This window comes from Prionailurus viverrinus, chromosome C1, assembly GCF_022837055.1.
Source record: "Prionailurus viverrinus isolate Anna chromosome C1, UM_Priviv_1.0, whole genome shotgun sequence".
Taxonomy (NCBI): domain Eukaryota; kingdom Metazoa; phylum Chordata; class Mammalia; order Carnivora; family Felidae; genus Prionailurus; species Prionailurus viverrinus.
In genome coordinates, this window is record NC_062568.1 from 91,934,311 (window position 1) to 91,951,761 (window position 17,451).

At 39.1% G+C, this 17,451-nt stretch overlaps 1 long non-coding RNA gene across 1 annotated transcript; it reads right to left on the reverse strand.

The window, feature by feature from the left end:
• Positions 1-6,531: 6,531 nt before the first annotated feature.
• On the reverse strand, positions 6,532-16,952 carry LOC125171517 (uncharacterized). Its single transcript, XR_007154372.1, has 6 exons — positions 16,931-16,952; positions 16,784-16,849; positions 16,323-16,417; positions 15,294-15,376; positions 11,760-11,857; positions 6,532-7,642 (listed from the first exon to the last, which is right to left on the reverse strand). It is a non-coding gene; the product is annotated as an uncharacterized LOC125171517 (long non-coding RNA).
• Between the last annotated feature and the right edge of the window lie 499 nt (positions 16,953-17,451).

The window sequence follows — 17,451 nt, forward strand, 5'->3', positions numbered from 1 at the left end:
TCTCTTTTCTCCCTTTTTAGTTTAGTCCCTGTGGCTGTTTCCAATTTTCCACTTTCTCTCCAGCTCCTTTTGGGGAGGGGTGCTTTCCCCATATTCTCCCCCTCTCCCCAGTCTCCATCCTCTCTCTGCCCGCAAAAGTGGTTCCCTACCTTTTGCCGCTTCTCGCTCCCCAAGATCAGCTCTCCGTGCCATGTACCTGAATTCTGTGGTTCAGGTTGTGCAGATTATTGTGTTAATCGTCCAATCAGTTTTCTAGGTGTGTAGGATGGTTTAGTGTTGGTCTGGCTGTATTTCATGAACATGAGATACACCTCCATCGTTTTATTAACCCCAACTGCAGGCAATTTACTTGGGAGTCTCTGAGCCTCCATTTTCACTCCATAAAATGGATGGTTACACCATCTTAAGTTTGAAGGGAATTAAATGAAATTATAAAACTTGTAAATCTTTGAGTCCACAGCCTGGCACCTATAGTGAATGCTCAATAAATGTTAGCTGAATGGCTTTATGTCCTGATTGTAAACATTCAGAAAATGCAGCAATGTATGATTACAAAAGAAGGAAATGTTAAAATTTTGGCATATGTATCCTTTCAAACTGTGTTTCAATGAATAGGATCTTATGTACATTCATTTACAGCCTGCTGTTTTTCTCTTAGTAAGATATTGCTGTGATATTGATGTTTCAAACTAGAGATCTGCATCATCTTTTTAAATTATAAGAACATCAAATACCATGAATAATTTAATCATTTCTCAACAGCTAGACATTTCCATAGGTTGAACAGGGCACTGAAAACAAATGAAGCAGAATAAAAACTATCAGAATGTATTGTATGTTAGAATAAATATTAGTTCATTAGCTTTTATCTGTTATGTATCTATATGTGTACTGTGCTGCAATTTACAATGTATTTCTTAATACAAATAATGTTTTTAAAACATGTGGAAGTCATCTGGAATTTCTTTTTCAGTTTTTAAAGATTACAAATAACCTACTTGGATATTTCTAGGCACTTGTGTGATTTTTTTCTTTTAGGTTGACCTGCCAGCCATGGATTCCTTTTGGTTTTCTGACAAAAGATAAAGATCTGATTAAGTTGGTTCCCCCAAACCACTAAGTTAAATGCTTTTTCTGTAGAGAAAAATGCTCAATCTGTTGGCTACATAAGCTTTTCCATGGCCACGCTAGGGGATTTGGGGCAGCAGAGCCCCAGGAACCACTGGCGGGGACCAGATCCCATCCATCTGCCCTCAATCACCTTCCTCGGGTACTTACATGGGGCTGTCACTGACTTCACATGCTGCTGCAGCTCCTGGGTGAGCTGGTCCTGGTCATGGGAGAGGAATTCCGGGGTCAGGACAATAAATGCCTTCACCACTCGCAGTGCAGAACCAGAGTGGAGTCTCAGGGTGAGTGGCAACCAATTGTATAGTTTAAAAAGTAAATGTTGGGGCGCCTGGGTGGCACAGTCGGTTAAGCGTCCGACTTCAGCCAGGTCACGATCTCAAGGTCTGTGAGTTCGAGCCCCGCGTCAGGCTCTGGGCTGATGGCTCAGAGCCTGGAGCCTGTTTCCGATTCTGTGCCTCCCTCTCTCTCTGCCCCTCCCCCGTTCATGCTCTGTCTCTCTCTGTCCCAAAAATAAACAAAAAACCGTTGAAAAAAATTTTAAAAGTAAATGTTTATTAAATAAATGGAAAAACAACACTTGATTCAGTATGTGTTTATGCCAGGAATGAGCACATAGTTGCAACTCTAGCTTCAATGTTATGAAATACAAAGTAAGCTTAAGTACACCAGATTTTTCCAGGGCAAATTCTCAAACAAGTTTAGGGTTTTTTTCCTCAAACCATACTGTTAAGTTTTGGAGTCCAATGATTCAAACCAAATATTAAAGAGTAAAATAAGAAGTCATTCTCATCAAAAGAACAAAATTAGAAGCCACAGACTGGGAGAAAATATTTGCAAAAGACACATCTGTAAAGGACTGTTATCAAAATACACAAAGAACTCTTTAAACTCAACAGTAAGAAAACAACCTAATTGAAAAATGGGGCAATGATTTTCAAAGACACCACACCAGAAAGACAAATAAGCATATGAAAATGTGCCCTACATCATATGTCACAAGGGAAATGCAAATTAAAACAATAGAGAGGGAGCACCTGGGTGGCTCATTTGCACCTAGAGAGGGAGCACCTGGGTGGCAAATAAGCATATGAAAATGTGCCCTACATCATATGTCACAAGGGAAATGCAAATTAAAACAATAGAGAGGGAGCACCTGGGTGGCTCATTTGCTTGAGCATCTGACTTTGGCTCAGGTCATGATCTCATGGTTCATGAGTTCAATCCCCACATTGCTGCTGTGAGTACAGAGCCTGCTTTGGAATCTCTGTCCCCACCACCCACCCCACACCTCTCCTGGTCTCTCTCTCACAAATAAACATTTAAAAAATGATAAAATAAGACAACAGTGAGATACCACTACACATCTGTTAGAATAGCGGCAATGCAAAATGGTATGGCCACTTTGCAGACAGTTCAGTTGTTCTTACAAAACTCTTCCCCTACAGTCCAACAATTGATTGTGCTCCTTAGTATTTATCCAAACAGCTGAAAACTTTTATCCACACAGACACCAACACATGGATGTTTAGAACAGTTTTATTCATAATTTCCAACAGTGGGATTTAACCAAGATGTCTGTCGATAGGTGAATGGTTAAGCAAACTGTGGTATAGCTAACAATGGAATATTATTCCTGTAAAGAATATTATTCCTGTAAAGTACTGTAAAGAAATAAGCTATCGGGGCGCCTGGGTGGCTCAGTTGGTTAAGCGTCCGACTTCGGCTCAGGTCATGATCTCGCGGTCTGTGGGTTCGAGCCCCACGTCGGGCTCTGTGCTGACAGCTCAGAGCCTGGAAACTGTTTCAGATTCTGTGTCTCCCTCTTTCTCTGACCCTCCCCTGTTCATGCTGTCTAAAAAATAAATAAATGTTAAAAAAAATTTAAAAAAAGAAAGAAGCTATCAAGTTCTGAAAAGACATAGAAGAAAACCTAAAGAGATGTTATTAGGTGGAAGAAGCCAATCTGAAAAGGCTGCATACACTAGGATTCCAATTATATGACATTCTAGAAAAGGCATGATGATGGAGACAGTAAAAAGGTCAGTGACTATCAGGGCTTAGGGAAGGAGGGGGAGGGATGAATAGGTGCAGCACAGAGGATTTTTAGAGCAGTGAAACTAGTGGGTATGAAACTATAATGGTGGATACATGTTATCAAAAATTTGTCAAATCCCACAGAATGAACAACCCAAGAATCAACCCTAATGAAATCTGTGGACTTTGGCTGGTAATGATGTGTCAATGTAGGTTCATTTATCTATTGTAATAAATGTACATCTCTGGTGGGAGACACGGATAGAGGGGAACCTATGCATGTAGAGGGCAGGAAGCATATGGGAAACTTCTGTACCTTCTGCTCAATGTTGCTGTAAACCTAAAACTGCTATTAAAAGAAAAAAAAGTATCCTCAGACTTCTACTTCTTGGAAATCTCTGTTCTTAATTCCATTTGTGTCTTCCCATGTTCTTTATGCACAATCAAGCAAATAAATATCTGTATCCCCTGTTATGCAAAGGTAGCCAATCTGTACGCTAATTTGCACCTTAAAACAAGGTGAAATTGTGGGGATATGGTAGATGCATCTTTAATTTTATTAGACTGCCTTCCATACCTAAATTGTTTACTTGTTTGTACAGTTTATTCATTTTTAAGAATTTTTTTAACATTTATTCCTTTTTTGAGAGACAGAGACAGTGTGAGCAGGGGAAGGACAGACAGCGAGGGAGACACAGAATCTGAAGCAGGCTCCAGGCTCTGAGCTATCAGCACAGAGCCTGACACAGAGCTTGAACTCAGAATGGTGGGATCATGACCAGCCAAAGCTGGTGGCTCAACCGACTGAGCCACCCAGGCACCCCATGTACAGTTTATTCATTTTTGAAGTATAATCAACATACAGTGTTGTTTTCAGATGTACAGTATAATGATTCAAAAATTCTATATATTTCTCAGTGGTCCTCAAGATAAGTATACTCTCAATCCCCTGTATCTGTTTCACATGTCCCTCACCCACCTCCCCTCTGGCAACCACCATTTTGTTCTCTGTATTTCAGAGTCTGTTTTTTTGTCTCTTTTTGGCTTGTACATTTGCTGTGTTTCTCCAATTGCACATGTCAGTGAAGTCATATGGTATTTGTCTTTCTCTGACTTATTTCACTTAGAATTATACCCTCTAGTTAATAAATTGTTGTTTTACCAATTTATATTCACACTCCCACCAGCAATGTCTAAGAATGCCTGTTTCCCCTAAGTCTTGCTGACAGTGTGATCAAACTTGTGCATTTTCTGTATACCTAAGAGGTGAAAATGACATCTTAATTAGTTTTAATCTGTATGGAATCAAAACACCAAAGTGTTTCCCTTAGCAATTCCCACAAGGGGACAGAGTACACTGGGACCTGACCCCTCCATTCATTTTTGAGCTTGTCTTATACTTGCTACTGTCCTTTTTCAAACTGCAATGAGCTAAAGCCCATTCAAGGGACTTTTCAGGCAGGCAATTTCATCTAAATACAATTGAATATCATTGTTCCCTTCCCTGTTTTGGTTCCATTTTAGCTTAGGGTTTTTTTGTTTTTGTTTTTTGGGGTTTTTTTTGATGCTTTTTAATGGTTTTTTATTTGCCTTTATATCAGTGATCCAAACTTTACATTTAAAATAAATTCTCTGATTTTATTTATTGTATGCAAATTATATATACTTTAAGTTTTTAGTTTTAATTCCAGTATAGTTAACATGCAATGTTTTGTTAATTTCAGTTGTCCAATAGAGTGAATCAACAATGCTATACATTACTCTGTGCTTATCATGATAAGTGCACCTTTTAATCCCCATCACCTAATTTACCCATCCCCCAAGCAACTCCCCTTTGGTAACCATCAGCTTATTCTCTATAGTAAAAAAGTCTGTTTCTTGGTTTGTTTCTCTCTCCTTTTGTTCCACCCTTTGTTTCTTAAATTCCACACGTGAATAAAACCATACTGTATTTATCTTTCTCTGACTGGCTTATTTCACTTAGCCTTATACTCTCTAGTTCCATCCATGTTGTTGAAAATGGCAAGATTTCATTCTTTTTCATGGCTGAATAATATTGCTGTGTGATATATCTATATATCTATATATAGATATATAGATATCAACCAATATATGTATATATCTATCTATCTATCTATATATATATAGATATATATAGATATATATATCAATCACTTCTTTACCCATTCACACTAGAAGACAATCTACTGAATGGGAGAAGACATTTGCCAATGACAACTCTGATAAAGCAATCATATCCAAAATATATAAAGAACTTCCACAGCTCAATACCCAAAAAACTATAACAAGTCTTAATTTTAAAAAGTGCTGAAGTTTAAAGCAATACTTTAAAAAAAATTTTTTTTATACATTTATTTTTGATAGCGAGAGCGCGCACACACAAGTAGGGGAGGGGCAGAGAGAGAAGGAGACACAGAATCTGAAGCAGGCTCCAGGCTCTGAGCTGTCAGCACAGATCCCAATGCCGGCTTCGAACTCACAGGGCGACAGTCACCTGAGCCAAAGTCGATGCTCAACAGACCTAGCCACCCAGGCAGCTGGGGATACATTATTTTTAAGCACATGTCATATGTTTACAAAAGTTTTTTTTTTTTTTCATTTAAATTTCAGTTAACATAAGGGTGCAATATTGTTTTCAGGAATAGAATTCAGTGATTCACCACTTACACACAACACCCAGTGCTCATCACAAATGCCCCCCCTTAATACCCATCACTCATCCAGTGCATCTCCCACCCACCTCCCTCCATCAACCCTCAGTTTATTCTCTATTATTAAGAGTCTCTTGTGGTTTGTTTCCCTCTCTCCTCTTTCCCATAGTTTGGCCATAAAGCAAGTCTAAATATATTTGAAAAGAATGAAACCCACAGAGGATGTTCTTGGAACATAATTGCAAATGTGCAGAAATCTATAATTATACATATATCTTATATAGATATATAATATCTATCTATATAATATATATAGATATTATATATCTTATATACACATAGAAATTGATAGAGTATTTCTGTATATATTAATATTTATAATTAATTATATTTCTTATAATTATTATATTGATTATAATATACCATATTAAAATAATATATATTTGTGATAAATCACATACACAAAATACATAATACACAATTATATTAATAAGTATTAATATAAGTGTTATTATAAAGTATTAATTTTTATAAATAACAATTCTGTATGTTAATATATTATGCATTAGATTTTAAAATTTATTTATAGTATTTGTAATATTTGTATTATTTACATTTAATTATATATACTATTAAAGTTTATATTTTATATTCCCTAATATCTAATAGGAAAATATATTAAAGCATATTTTATTATATCTATTTTAACTATTTAACATATGTTTATATATACTATCTACATATATTGCTATATATGTCTATGTATATAATCTATATTAAGATGGCTTCCTGTTCAAATCTTCTGCATCCTTACTGATTTGGGGTCTGCCCATTATCAGTTGCTGAGAGACGGCTGTGAAAAAATCTCCCACTCTGCTTGAGGATTTGATTCTTCTTGCAGTTTCTGGCATACTTCCCTTTATATGGTTGGCAGCCATGTAACTGGGGATGCACAACTTTTCCTTTCTTGGTGAACTATACCTTTTATTACTTTGCACCAATTTTCTTTATATCTAGCAATGCTTTTTGCCTTCTGTATATTTTATCTGATATTACTATACCCAGAGCAGCTTTTCTTTGATTGGTGTTTGCATACTTTAGTTTTTTCCAGTGTCTTATTTTCAAAATGTCTATGACCTTGCATTTTAGATGAGTATCATGTCACCAGCTTATGGTTGTTGGTTGTTGGTTGGTTTAGCTAGTTGTTGATTTTTAACAGGATCTTTTTATCCAGTGAATTCAATGTGACCTTGTTCTCTTGGACTTTACATTCACCACCAATATGTGCATTCTATTTGTCTATACTTTTCTGTTTTTTCTTCTCTTTTCAAAATCTTTTACTGTCTGATATTATGCCCTTCACACTGACCCTGCATCATGAGCCACATAACACAGCCTTGTTTCTTTGTATGTTAGTTATTAAGTTCACTGTGGTTCCCACGTCCATTTCCTATGCCCCAACATTATTTCACCCAACAACTTTAGCATCTACTGATAATTGGTGGCCAAATTGTTAGAATGATGGTTTTTAAAAGGTGATTTCTTATCTCCATTTTCTATTTCTACCTTTATTTGTGTATAATCTTTTATAAAGGTATTTCTCTTTTCTCCAATCCCCATTTAAAAAATGTTTTTTTAGGTATCACTGTAGACTCATGGATTGTTTATCATTCAGTTTTGGGAAACCATTCTTGCCATGATTCATTTTGATGTTCAGGTTGTCTTGATCTGATCAGTGGCAATCCTTTCAGATGGTTCCTGTGTCTTTTTCATATGTCCCATCTACTGTTGAAGATAACCTTATTCTTGGGCACAGCCAGAAGTTCAGGCATGGAAACAAAGAGACAGAGGAAGGATCCATCCATATCTGAATGATACAATGATTTCTCAGTCAAGTACCTCTAACTGACTAAGAGATTGTTATATCAATCAGAAATGGATCCTTCCTGTGGCTCCAAAACAGTATGATACTGAAGCAAAAACAGACACAGAGATCAATGGAACAGAATAGAAAACACAGGAATAATCCCACAATGATAGGATCAGTTAATCTTCAACAAAGCAGGAAAGATGATCCAGTGGGAGAAAGTCTCTTCAACAAATGGTGTTGGGAAAACTTAACAACAACATGCGAAAGAATGAAACTGGACACTTTCTTACATCATACACATAAATAAATTCAAAATGAATTAAAACCCTAAATGTGAGACCTGAAACCATAGAAATCCTAGCAAAGAATATAGGTAGTAACTTCTTTGACATTGGACGTACCAACTTCTTTCTAGATACGCCTCCTTAGGCAAAGGAAATTAAAGGAAAAATAAATTACTGAGACTACACCAAAATAAAAACCTTCTGCACAGCGAAGAAAACAATCAATAAAACTAAAGAGCAACAGACATTGGGCAACATCTTCTCCAAAGAAGGCATCCAGATGGCCAACAGATACATGAAAAGATGCTCATCTTCACTTATCATCAGGGAAATACAAATCAAAGCTACAATGAGATATCATCTCCCACCTGTCAGAATGGGTAAAATGAACAACACAGAAACAACAGGTGTTGGCAAGGATATGAGGAAAGAGGAACCCCTGTGCACTGATTGGTGGGAATGCAAATGTGGTGCAACCACTGTGGAAAAGAGTATGGAAGTTCCTCAAAAGCTTAAAAATAGAACTACCTTATGATCCAGCAATCACATTACTGGGTATTTACCCAAATAATACAAGAACACTAACTCAAAGGGATACACATACCCTTATGTTTTTAGCAACATTATTTACAACAGTCATATTATGGAAGCAGTTCAAGTGTTCATTATTGCTGAATGGATAAAGAAGGTGTGGTATATATAGATATATGCGATGGAATAGTATCAGCCATAAAAAGAATGAAATCTTGCCATTTGCATCAACACAGATAGACCTACAGAGTATTATACTAAGTGAAATAAGTTAGAGAATGACAAATACCATATGATTTCACTCACAGGTGGAATTTAAGAAACAAAACAAATGAACACAGGGAGGAGATGGGGTGGGGAGGAAAGAGAGAGAAACCAAGAAACAGACTAGAAACTATAGAGAAACAAATGGTTACCAGAAGGGAGGTGGGTGGGAGATGGGTAAAATAAGTGATGGGGATTAAGGATTGCATTTCTGGTGATGAGCACCACCAGGTGTCATATGCAAGTGTTGAATCACTATATTGTATACCTGGGGTTAATATTACACTGGATGTTAACTAACTGGAATTTGAATGAAAACTTTAAGTCTTGGATATAGCAAAAGCTGATATAAGAGGGTAGGTTATAGCAATCAGGCCTACCTCAAGAAGTAAGAAAAAACTCAAAAAAAAAAAAAACAAACAACAACAACAAAAAAAACCAACTAACCTTAAGCCTAGAAGAACAAAGCCCAAATACAGAAGGGAGGAAATAATAAAAACTAAAGCAGAAATAAAGGAAATAAAAACACACAGAAAAAATAGAACACATCATGAAAACCAGAGCTGGTTGTTTGAAAAGATAAACCAAATTGACAAACTGTTATCCAGACTCATTAACAAAAGAAGAGAGGACAAAAATAAATTAGAAAAGAAAGAGGTGAAATAACAGCCAACACCCTAGGAATACAGTGTCTTAACATCAACTTCATATTATCCCCCACAGTAATCTATATCGCCCATGTTGGTACTATTCTTTTATTGTTGTTTTTCTCTTTATGAATACTAATTAGCCAATGTCATGGTAGGCACAAACTTTATAGAAAGTGCATCAGTGACACACCCATTCTAGATCAGAAATAATTATATATCATATGTTGTATATGTTTTATTATCTTAACATAAACTATAGAAACTAGATGTTTCTGTTTCTGTGAATTACATAATACTGTGTATCATTCAGCTATAACATAAATGTTATTATTTAAATAATAGTAAGAACTATAAGAGTAGATACTAGTCACTCAGGGCAGGACTAATTATGCCATATTATGTGTTAAAAACATAAACCAAGATGACTAATAAACTTTTAATTTTACAATAGGTTTGATTTACTGAATAAAAATTGTGGGGATAGTACTGAGAGTTTTCACATACCTAAGACTCAGTTTGTTGATTATTAATGTCACATGAGTTGGTATAGTAATCAAAAATTGATACAATCGACCAATGTCTATTTTACTCAGATTTGCTGAGGTTTTAACTTTTCCTGTTCCAGACTCATCCCAGCTGGCACATTAATCCAGTCATCCTGTCTCCTTAGGCTCTACCTGCCTATAACAATTCTCAGACTTTCCATATTTTTCATGATCTGCAAAGTTTTGAGGGGTACTTTTGTAGAGTGTATTTTGTGGGATGATCCTCAGTTGGTATACGTCTAATTTTTTTTTTTTAACGTTTATTCATTTTTGAGACACAGAGAAAGACAGAGTGTGAGTGAAGAAGGGGCAGAGAGAGAGAGAGAGACATGGAATCCAAAGCAGGCTTCAGGCTCCGAGCTGTCAGCACAGAGCCCGATGTGGGGCTCAGACCCATGAACTGTGAGACCATGACCTGAGCCAAAGTCCGATGCTTAACCGACTGAGCCAACCAGGCGCCGCTCTAATGTTTTTTCAAATGACTATACTGGAGTTATGTGCTTGGTGGCACAAGATCACAGAGGCAACATGCCATCCTTATCAATTCATATCAAGAATGTTTACTCTCAAGATGGATTGCCACTGTTAATTTTATGTTTCATCACACGGCTGAGGTAGTGCTTTTCAGGTTTCTCCCCTGTCCATGATGTATGTTCTCTCTAGAGAAATAAGTGCACATCTCAAGAAGTGGGAAGTTACATGTCACCTCTTGGAGGACTGGGTATCTACATAATGCAAATGCTTTCAGCTTTGAAAATACTCATTTACTTGGTACCATATGGACTCTTTTTAAAATAAATCTAAAACTGTAATAATATCAGGGGCGCCTGGGTGGCTCAGTCGGTTGGGCGACGGACTTCGGCTCAGGTCATGATCTCACATTCCGTGAGTTCGAGCCCCGCATTGGGCTCTGTGCTGACAGCTCAGAGCCTGGAGCCTGTTTCCGATTCTGTGTCTCCCTCTCTCTCTCACCCTCCCCTGTTCATGCTCTGTCTCTCTATGTCTCAAAAATAAATAAACGTCAAATTAAAAAAAAATTAAAACTGTAATAATATTAAAAGAATATGAATAATCATTGTTTTAACACATGTAACTGCATAATGAGTTCTGTTATTTACTAACAGTTGACACTTATTCATTTTCATGATCTTACTGCTGTCTTATTTAAATAATAGCATGTATGTTATAAAAAATTGAATACACAATAAATATAATCGACAAAAGTAGCCATTTTACATATTTTACACTAAGATGATAACATATATGCCACATTGTATTCTATAGTATGGAATTATGTGTTTTTCTGATTTTCAAAGAGTGTGTCACTGGTGGGCTCACTATAAAGTTGGTGATCCTACAGCATGGACCTATTTAGATTCTGGATGATGTTTTTCACATCATGGCTTAACATTTTCCAAAAATGTACAAATGGCCAGGTGTTTCATTGTGACTAGCTCACTTATTCTAAAGAATCCTTGTTTTTAATTTGTTTCCATGCATCTTTTTAGCGGCAATATAACAGAATAAAATAATTCCAATTCAGAAAAACATTCAACGTTGGGAAGAATGTACGGTTGAGTTCAAGAGTTTTCAGGCTGAAGGAGAAAGATGTGACCATGAGGTGGCAGCAGCATGCAGGCAGCATTATTTGGGCCACCCTGACAGGTCTGCATGAGGGGAGGTCCTTCACAGCATCTGACCTTCCAGTGGCTACCACCCTGAAGTAGAAGAGGGCAAGGTATCGTCTTCGGAAGAGGTAATGTGGAGAGGGTACTTACATGCCTATGTGTTGTCTCTCAGCAGCCTGGCTGAGGGACTAGAGTTCAGAAGTCACCAGCAGCTTAGGGTCTTTGACAGCCAGAGGTGATCTTAATCTCTGATTAGCAGATGTTTGTCGTAATTTCACAGGCATGAAGATCAGGCAGACAGTGAAATGGCAAAAAAACAAAACAAAAAACAAAACAAAAAAACCAATTTATGGCTACTTAAAAAAAATTGTTTTAATGTTTATTTTTGAGAGAGACAGAGAGAGACAGAGAGAGAGAGAGAAGGGGAGGAGCCAAAAGAAAGGGAGACACAGAATCCGAAGCAGGCTCCAGGCTCTGAGCTGTCAGCACAGAGCCCAACACAGCGCTCAAACCCATGAACCGCAAGATCATGACCTGAGCTGAAGTTGGAGGATTAACCAACTGAGCCACCCAGGCGCCCCTAGGGCTACTTAAAAACAACAACAACAACAACAAAAAAAAAACTGGATGTATAAACATTTGAGCTTGGCACCAACAGCATATTGAGCAAATGGGACCAGCCTGCCAATATACAGCAGCCATTTTTAATTCATTTATATTACAGAATGGAAGAAGAGTTAACATGAAGATATGATGCTTCATCAGTATGTTTTTCAAACAGAAGTGTTTAAGAAAATCACTTAAAATCACAGTTTACTAGATGATGGTTGCAAGGGAAAAGATCATTTTTAAAATGAAAGAATGCTTGGGGCGCCTGGGTGGTGCAGTCGGTTAAGCGTCCGACTTCAGCCAGGTCACGATCTCGCGGTCCGTGAGTTCAAGCCCGGCGTCAGGCTCTGGGCTGATGGCTCGGAGCCTGGAGCCTGTTTCCAATTCTGTGTCCCCCTCTCTCTCTGCCCCTCCCCCGTTCATGCTCTGTCTCTCTCTGTCCCAAAAATAAATTAAAAAACGTTGAAAAAAAATAAAAAAAAATAAAATGAAAGAATGCTTTGGGAGTGATTGAGATGTTACATTTTGTGCAATAAATAACTTACAGTTTAGAAGATCACAAGAACATATTTGAAGCCCAAATACTAGGATGTTTCCAAATTTAAAGTAATTAGAGATTGCTCTAATGAAGATCTATCTAATCATATAGCTAGTGATGGGTGAGATTTGGTCATATTTTGTAATTAAATTCAAAGGAATTATAATGCTACTAGGAAATTATGTTACACCTGAAACACTATTGAGAATATAAGAAGAAAAATACTTCCCCTAGATATTGATTTCAAAGCAGATGCAACCAATCATGACAAAATGCTTCCATTACAAGAGGACGTCATAATAAGAATACTGTCATGCTGATAAATGGATAAAGAAGAAGTGGGATATATATTCAATGGAATACCACTTGGTGATCAAAAAGAACGAAATCTTACCATTTGCAACGTGGATAGAACTAGAGTTATTATGCTAAGCAAAATAAGTCAGTCAGAGAAAGACAAATATCATTATGACTTCACTCATATGTGGAATTTGAGATACAAAACAGTAGAACATAAGGGAAGGGAAGCAAAAATAATATAAAAACAGAAACGGAGACCAACCAAAAGAGACTCTTAAATACAGAGAACAAACTGAGGGTTGCTGGTAGGGTGTTGGATGGGGGGAAAGGCTAAAGAGGTGAGGGGCATTAAGGAGGACACTGGTTGGGATGAGCACTATCCTTGGGTGTTAAAGGTGTGATGAATCACTATTCTATTCCTGAAAAAAAATATTTTGATTAAAAAGTTTTTAAATAAAAATATAAACTTAAAAATTAATAAGCAAATAAAACTGGGCAATCTATTTGGAAAAAGAATACTGTCATGAAGGATGCTGGGAAGATGGCAGTGTAGGAGGGTCCTAAGCTTACCTCATCTCATGGATGCACCTAGAAAACAGTCATATCAGGAGAACTAACCTAGAAAACAACCCCAAACCTGGCAGAAGTGACTGTCCACACTTAATCGCTCAGAGGAGCTACACTGGAAAGGGTAGGGAAGCAGAAGAGCAGGCTGGTACCGAACTCCCAAGGAGACCAAACACAAATGGGAGGGAGACCACAAAGGCAGAGATGGGAGAGGAAGAGACCCCTCACCATGCATCCCAGATACGGGGAACCTCCACTGAGAAGATGAATCCCCATAATATTCGGCTTTGAAAATCATGGGGCTTAAATTCACGAGTTTATACAATCAGTGGGCCTTAAGTCCATGAACTTTAAAAATCAGAGGGCTTAGCTCTGGGAGAGCTGGAGAGCCATAGGAATCCCCTCTCTTAATAAGCCAGCATAGCAAACATCCAGGCCAGCAAACACAGAGGCAGCCCTTTGAAAGGCAGCAACACAATAGAAGATTTATTTACTAATCTCAGAACATGCCCAGCAGGGGCAGGGGTCTCCAGCCAACTTCTCCAAGAATGAAAGACCAGGTGGGTGCCATTTCTTGACCCTGCCCAAGCCTAGATATATATGCAGACACTTGCTGGAACCAGTGTGAACGCTCTTCACCTCCCTTGCTACACCTGGAGCCCTGTCCTGCATTCTCCCGGGGACTGTGCCATCCAGTCCCACCCAACCCAGCTAGAGTCCCTGCAAGGCTATTCTTGACATGACTCTTTCCGCAAACATCTCTGACAGCCTGTCCTGGCGCAGGGAGAGGGGAAGATAACCATGTACACCAGTGGGCTGCAGCCCCCGCAGTGGGCTGGAGGCAGACATCTGATGTGAATGCTGGCCTCGGCCACCAATAAAAACTTCACAGGGGCTGCAGAAGGAGATAGTGTTGCACTTTGGGGGTCACTACAACCCCAACAGGCTGGTGGCAAATATCTGGGCTGACTGAAGGCTCTACTGACTAATGAGAGTCTCTCAGGGGCAGGAAGAGCACCCTGGAGTTAGGGGTGACCATAGTCCCAACAAATGGATACATCTGGTCAGACCCAACTACAAGCCCAAGGCAGCAGCAGACTGGAATCTTACCGTAACAGGGACCAAACCCTGCTCGGAACAGGCAAAGTGGACCATTGCAGCTGACTGGGCTGAAAGCAAACATCGCTCAGCCACGACCATAAGTTGCATGTAACATGCATATGAAACACCCAGGAAGTGCATGCTTCTGGTGAAAAGGGGACTGTCTGAACACATTAATTGCCTGACCAAAAAGAGGAAAATAATGACAATAACATTGATCCCACAAAGTTGAGGCATGGAAGGAGTCGGCCAGGCCAGGAGACTGGAGTGTGGAGTGTGGAGTGTGGGGTCATCCTCCTTGTGTTATTTACAGAAACACGCAGGAAAAGCCCTAAGGTCTTCAACCTGTAAGTTCTTTAAGATTCTAAAATTACCACAGAAAGACGATAAGCTGAATGAAAACAGAGAAGCCTGTGGGCTCCTGGGTTATGAGTGTGCATTTGGAAAACAAAGAATTGAACAGACATACCACACAACATGCAAAATGAGACAAGGCCAGGAGAGTGTGCTGTACAGAAAGAGGAGGTTTTCCCAAAAGACTTCTAACTGAGAATGGCCCCAGCATTTACCTTGTCCTTGTCTGCTTTCTTGGTACAGTCAGAGCTGCTGTAACTCACAGAGGTCACACCAGTTTCTGGATCTGCTAATGGCGCTAGAAGGGATAGAGGTTTATTCTGCTTTTAGAGGACTGTGCTAAATGAAAACAATCTCTCCTCTCATTCCTCAAATATCTTAAATTTTTCCCTACACACAGGTCCCTGACAAGAGGCAGAGGGTATCCCACATGCCTCAGGTGACCCCCAAGGATAAGGGGGAGAACCATCCCCTCACCTTGATAAAGACCTCATGTTGCCTTAGTTCATGTTGTTTTGTAATTAATCAAATAACTGTGGACAGGTCAGGCTCAACTAGCAATCTAGAAGTCATCACTAAGACAGAGATTTCTCAGTGTACATCATGGGAAATCACCATTTCATTACCGATTAAGAACAAAAATGAGGATGCCTGGGTGGCTCAGTCCGTTAAGCATCTGATTTTGGCTCAGGTCATGATCTCACAGTCCGTGGGTTCGAGCCCCGCTGTGCTGACAGCTCAGAGCCTGGAGCTTGCTTCAGATTCTGTGTCTCCTTCTCTCTCTGCCCCTCCCCCACTCATACTCTCTCTCTCTCTCTCTCTACAAAGTAAATAAACATTAAAAATTTAACTAAAAAAAAGAATACAAAGGAGAGTATCGATTGGCGGATAACATCAAAGAACCCTCAACGGAAGAGAATGTGTGTGTTTCTTCTGGCTCCAGGTGGATTGTTCAATCCTTCAGCTTATATGTAAGCTGCCTTCCACATGTGAGCAGTTATTTTATAACTATGTCTGAATAGAAATGTACTTAGACTAATCTTATACTAATGAGAAAAGGAAAACTACAGAAATTTAGCAGTGCTGCTAGGGCACCAGAGGAGAACACCCTCCTGTCACCCCTTCAGACCACCTGCTATCCTTAGGTAGTGCTTGTGGTTCTGTCCAGGCCACACAATGATCACTGACAGGAACAGGCTTTGCAGTAGAAATTAGGCCAGTGCATGTCACAATGTGCTCCTTACCTCTCCTTGGAGGGTTCTGCATCTTTGGTCTTCCAGGCATTGGTTTCTGTCTCATGTGTCCCTCAGGCAGCCTCTTTCCTTCCATAACATCCAGTCTTGGATACAGAAAAAGAATGGACTTCTGAAGAGTTACAACACCACATCCTCTACTAGATACTAAACAGCACAGCTGTCATCCCTTGAAACACCCATAAAACCACACGTCAAGGGGCGCCTGGGTGGCGCAGTCGGTTAAGCGTCCGACTTCAGCCAGGTCACGATCTCGCGGTCCGTGAGTTCGAGCCCCGCATCAGGCTCTGGGCTGATGGCTCAGAGCCTGGAGCTGTTTCCGATTCTGTGTCTTCCTCTCTCTCTGCCCCTCCCCCGTTCATGCTCTGTCTCTCTCTATCCCAGAAATAAACGTTGAAAAAAAAAAAGAAAATTAAAAAAAAAAAAAACAACCACACATCAAGCTCCCACACCTGTTTCAAGTGGGCGACCTCCCTGCTCTGTTCTGCCATCTCCCTGTCCCAGATCTGAGTCTTGATCTGGGGGAGAAAAAACACATCCACCTTCAGTCTTGCCAGACTGTGCACCAAAGAAAGAGGAGGAAACAAGAAAACACTTACCCAGTTGTGCTGAGCATTCTTCTCATGAACTGTAATCTGAAAAAGCCAACAATGAAAAGCCCGTGTTTAGGGATTCCAAGGGCCACTACACTCACCTGCATGAGGTGCTAAGGGTTCAGTATGTCAGGCAGAACTCAAGATTACCTGGTGTCTGAAGGTGAGCTCTGCCTGCTGCAGCTGTTCTTGTGTTTGTTCAATTTGCTGCCTGTGAGTTACAATTGCTTTTGTCAGATAAGGCCCAATATTGAGTATAATTTTAAATAATCTGCCCATGTTCCCATCAACCTTATATCTGTCCCCTGATACAATTTATTCTTACATGACTATAAATGTACAGTAGGATCAAAGCTATTGTTACATCCTTTCCTTACTCATTATTCCATGCCTATAGGGTTCAGAGTTCATAGAATTCCTTCCCATTTTTAATCTTTCCCTAATTCATCATGTGACAAGTGTCTTTCATCATAAAGCTCTTTGTCCCTTAACATATATCTTCACCATATTTCCCAAAAACCAGGGCC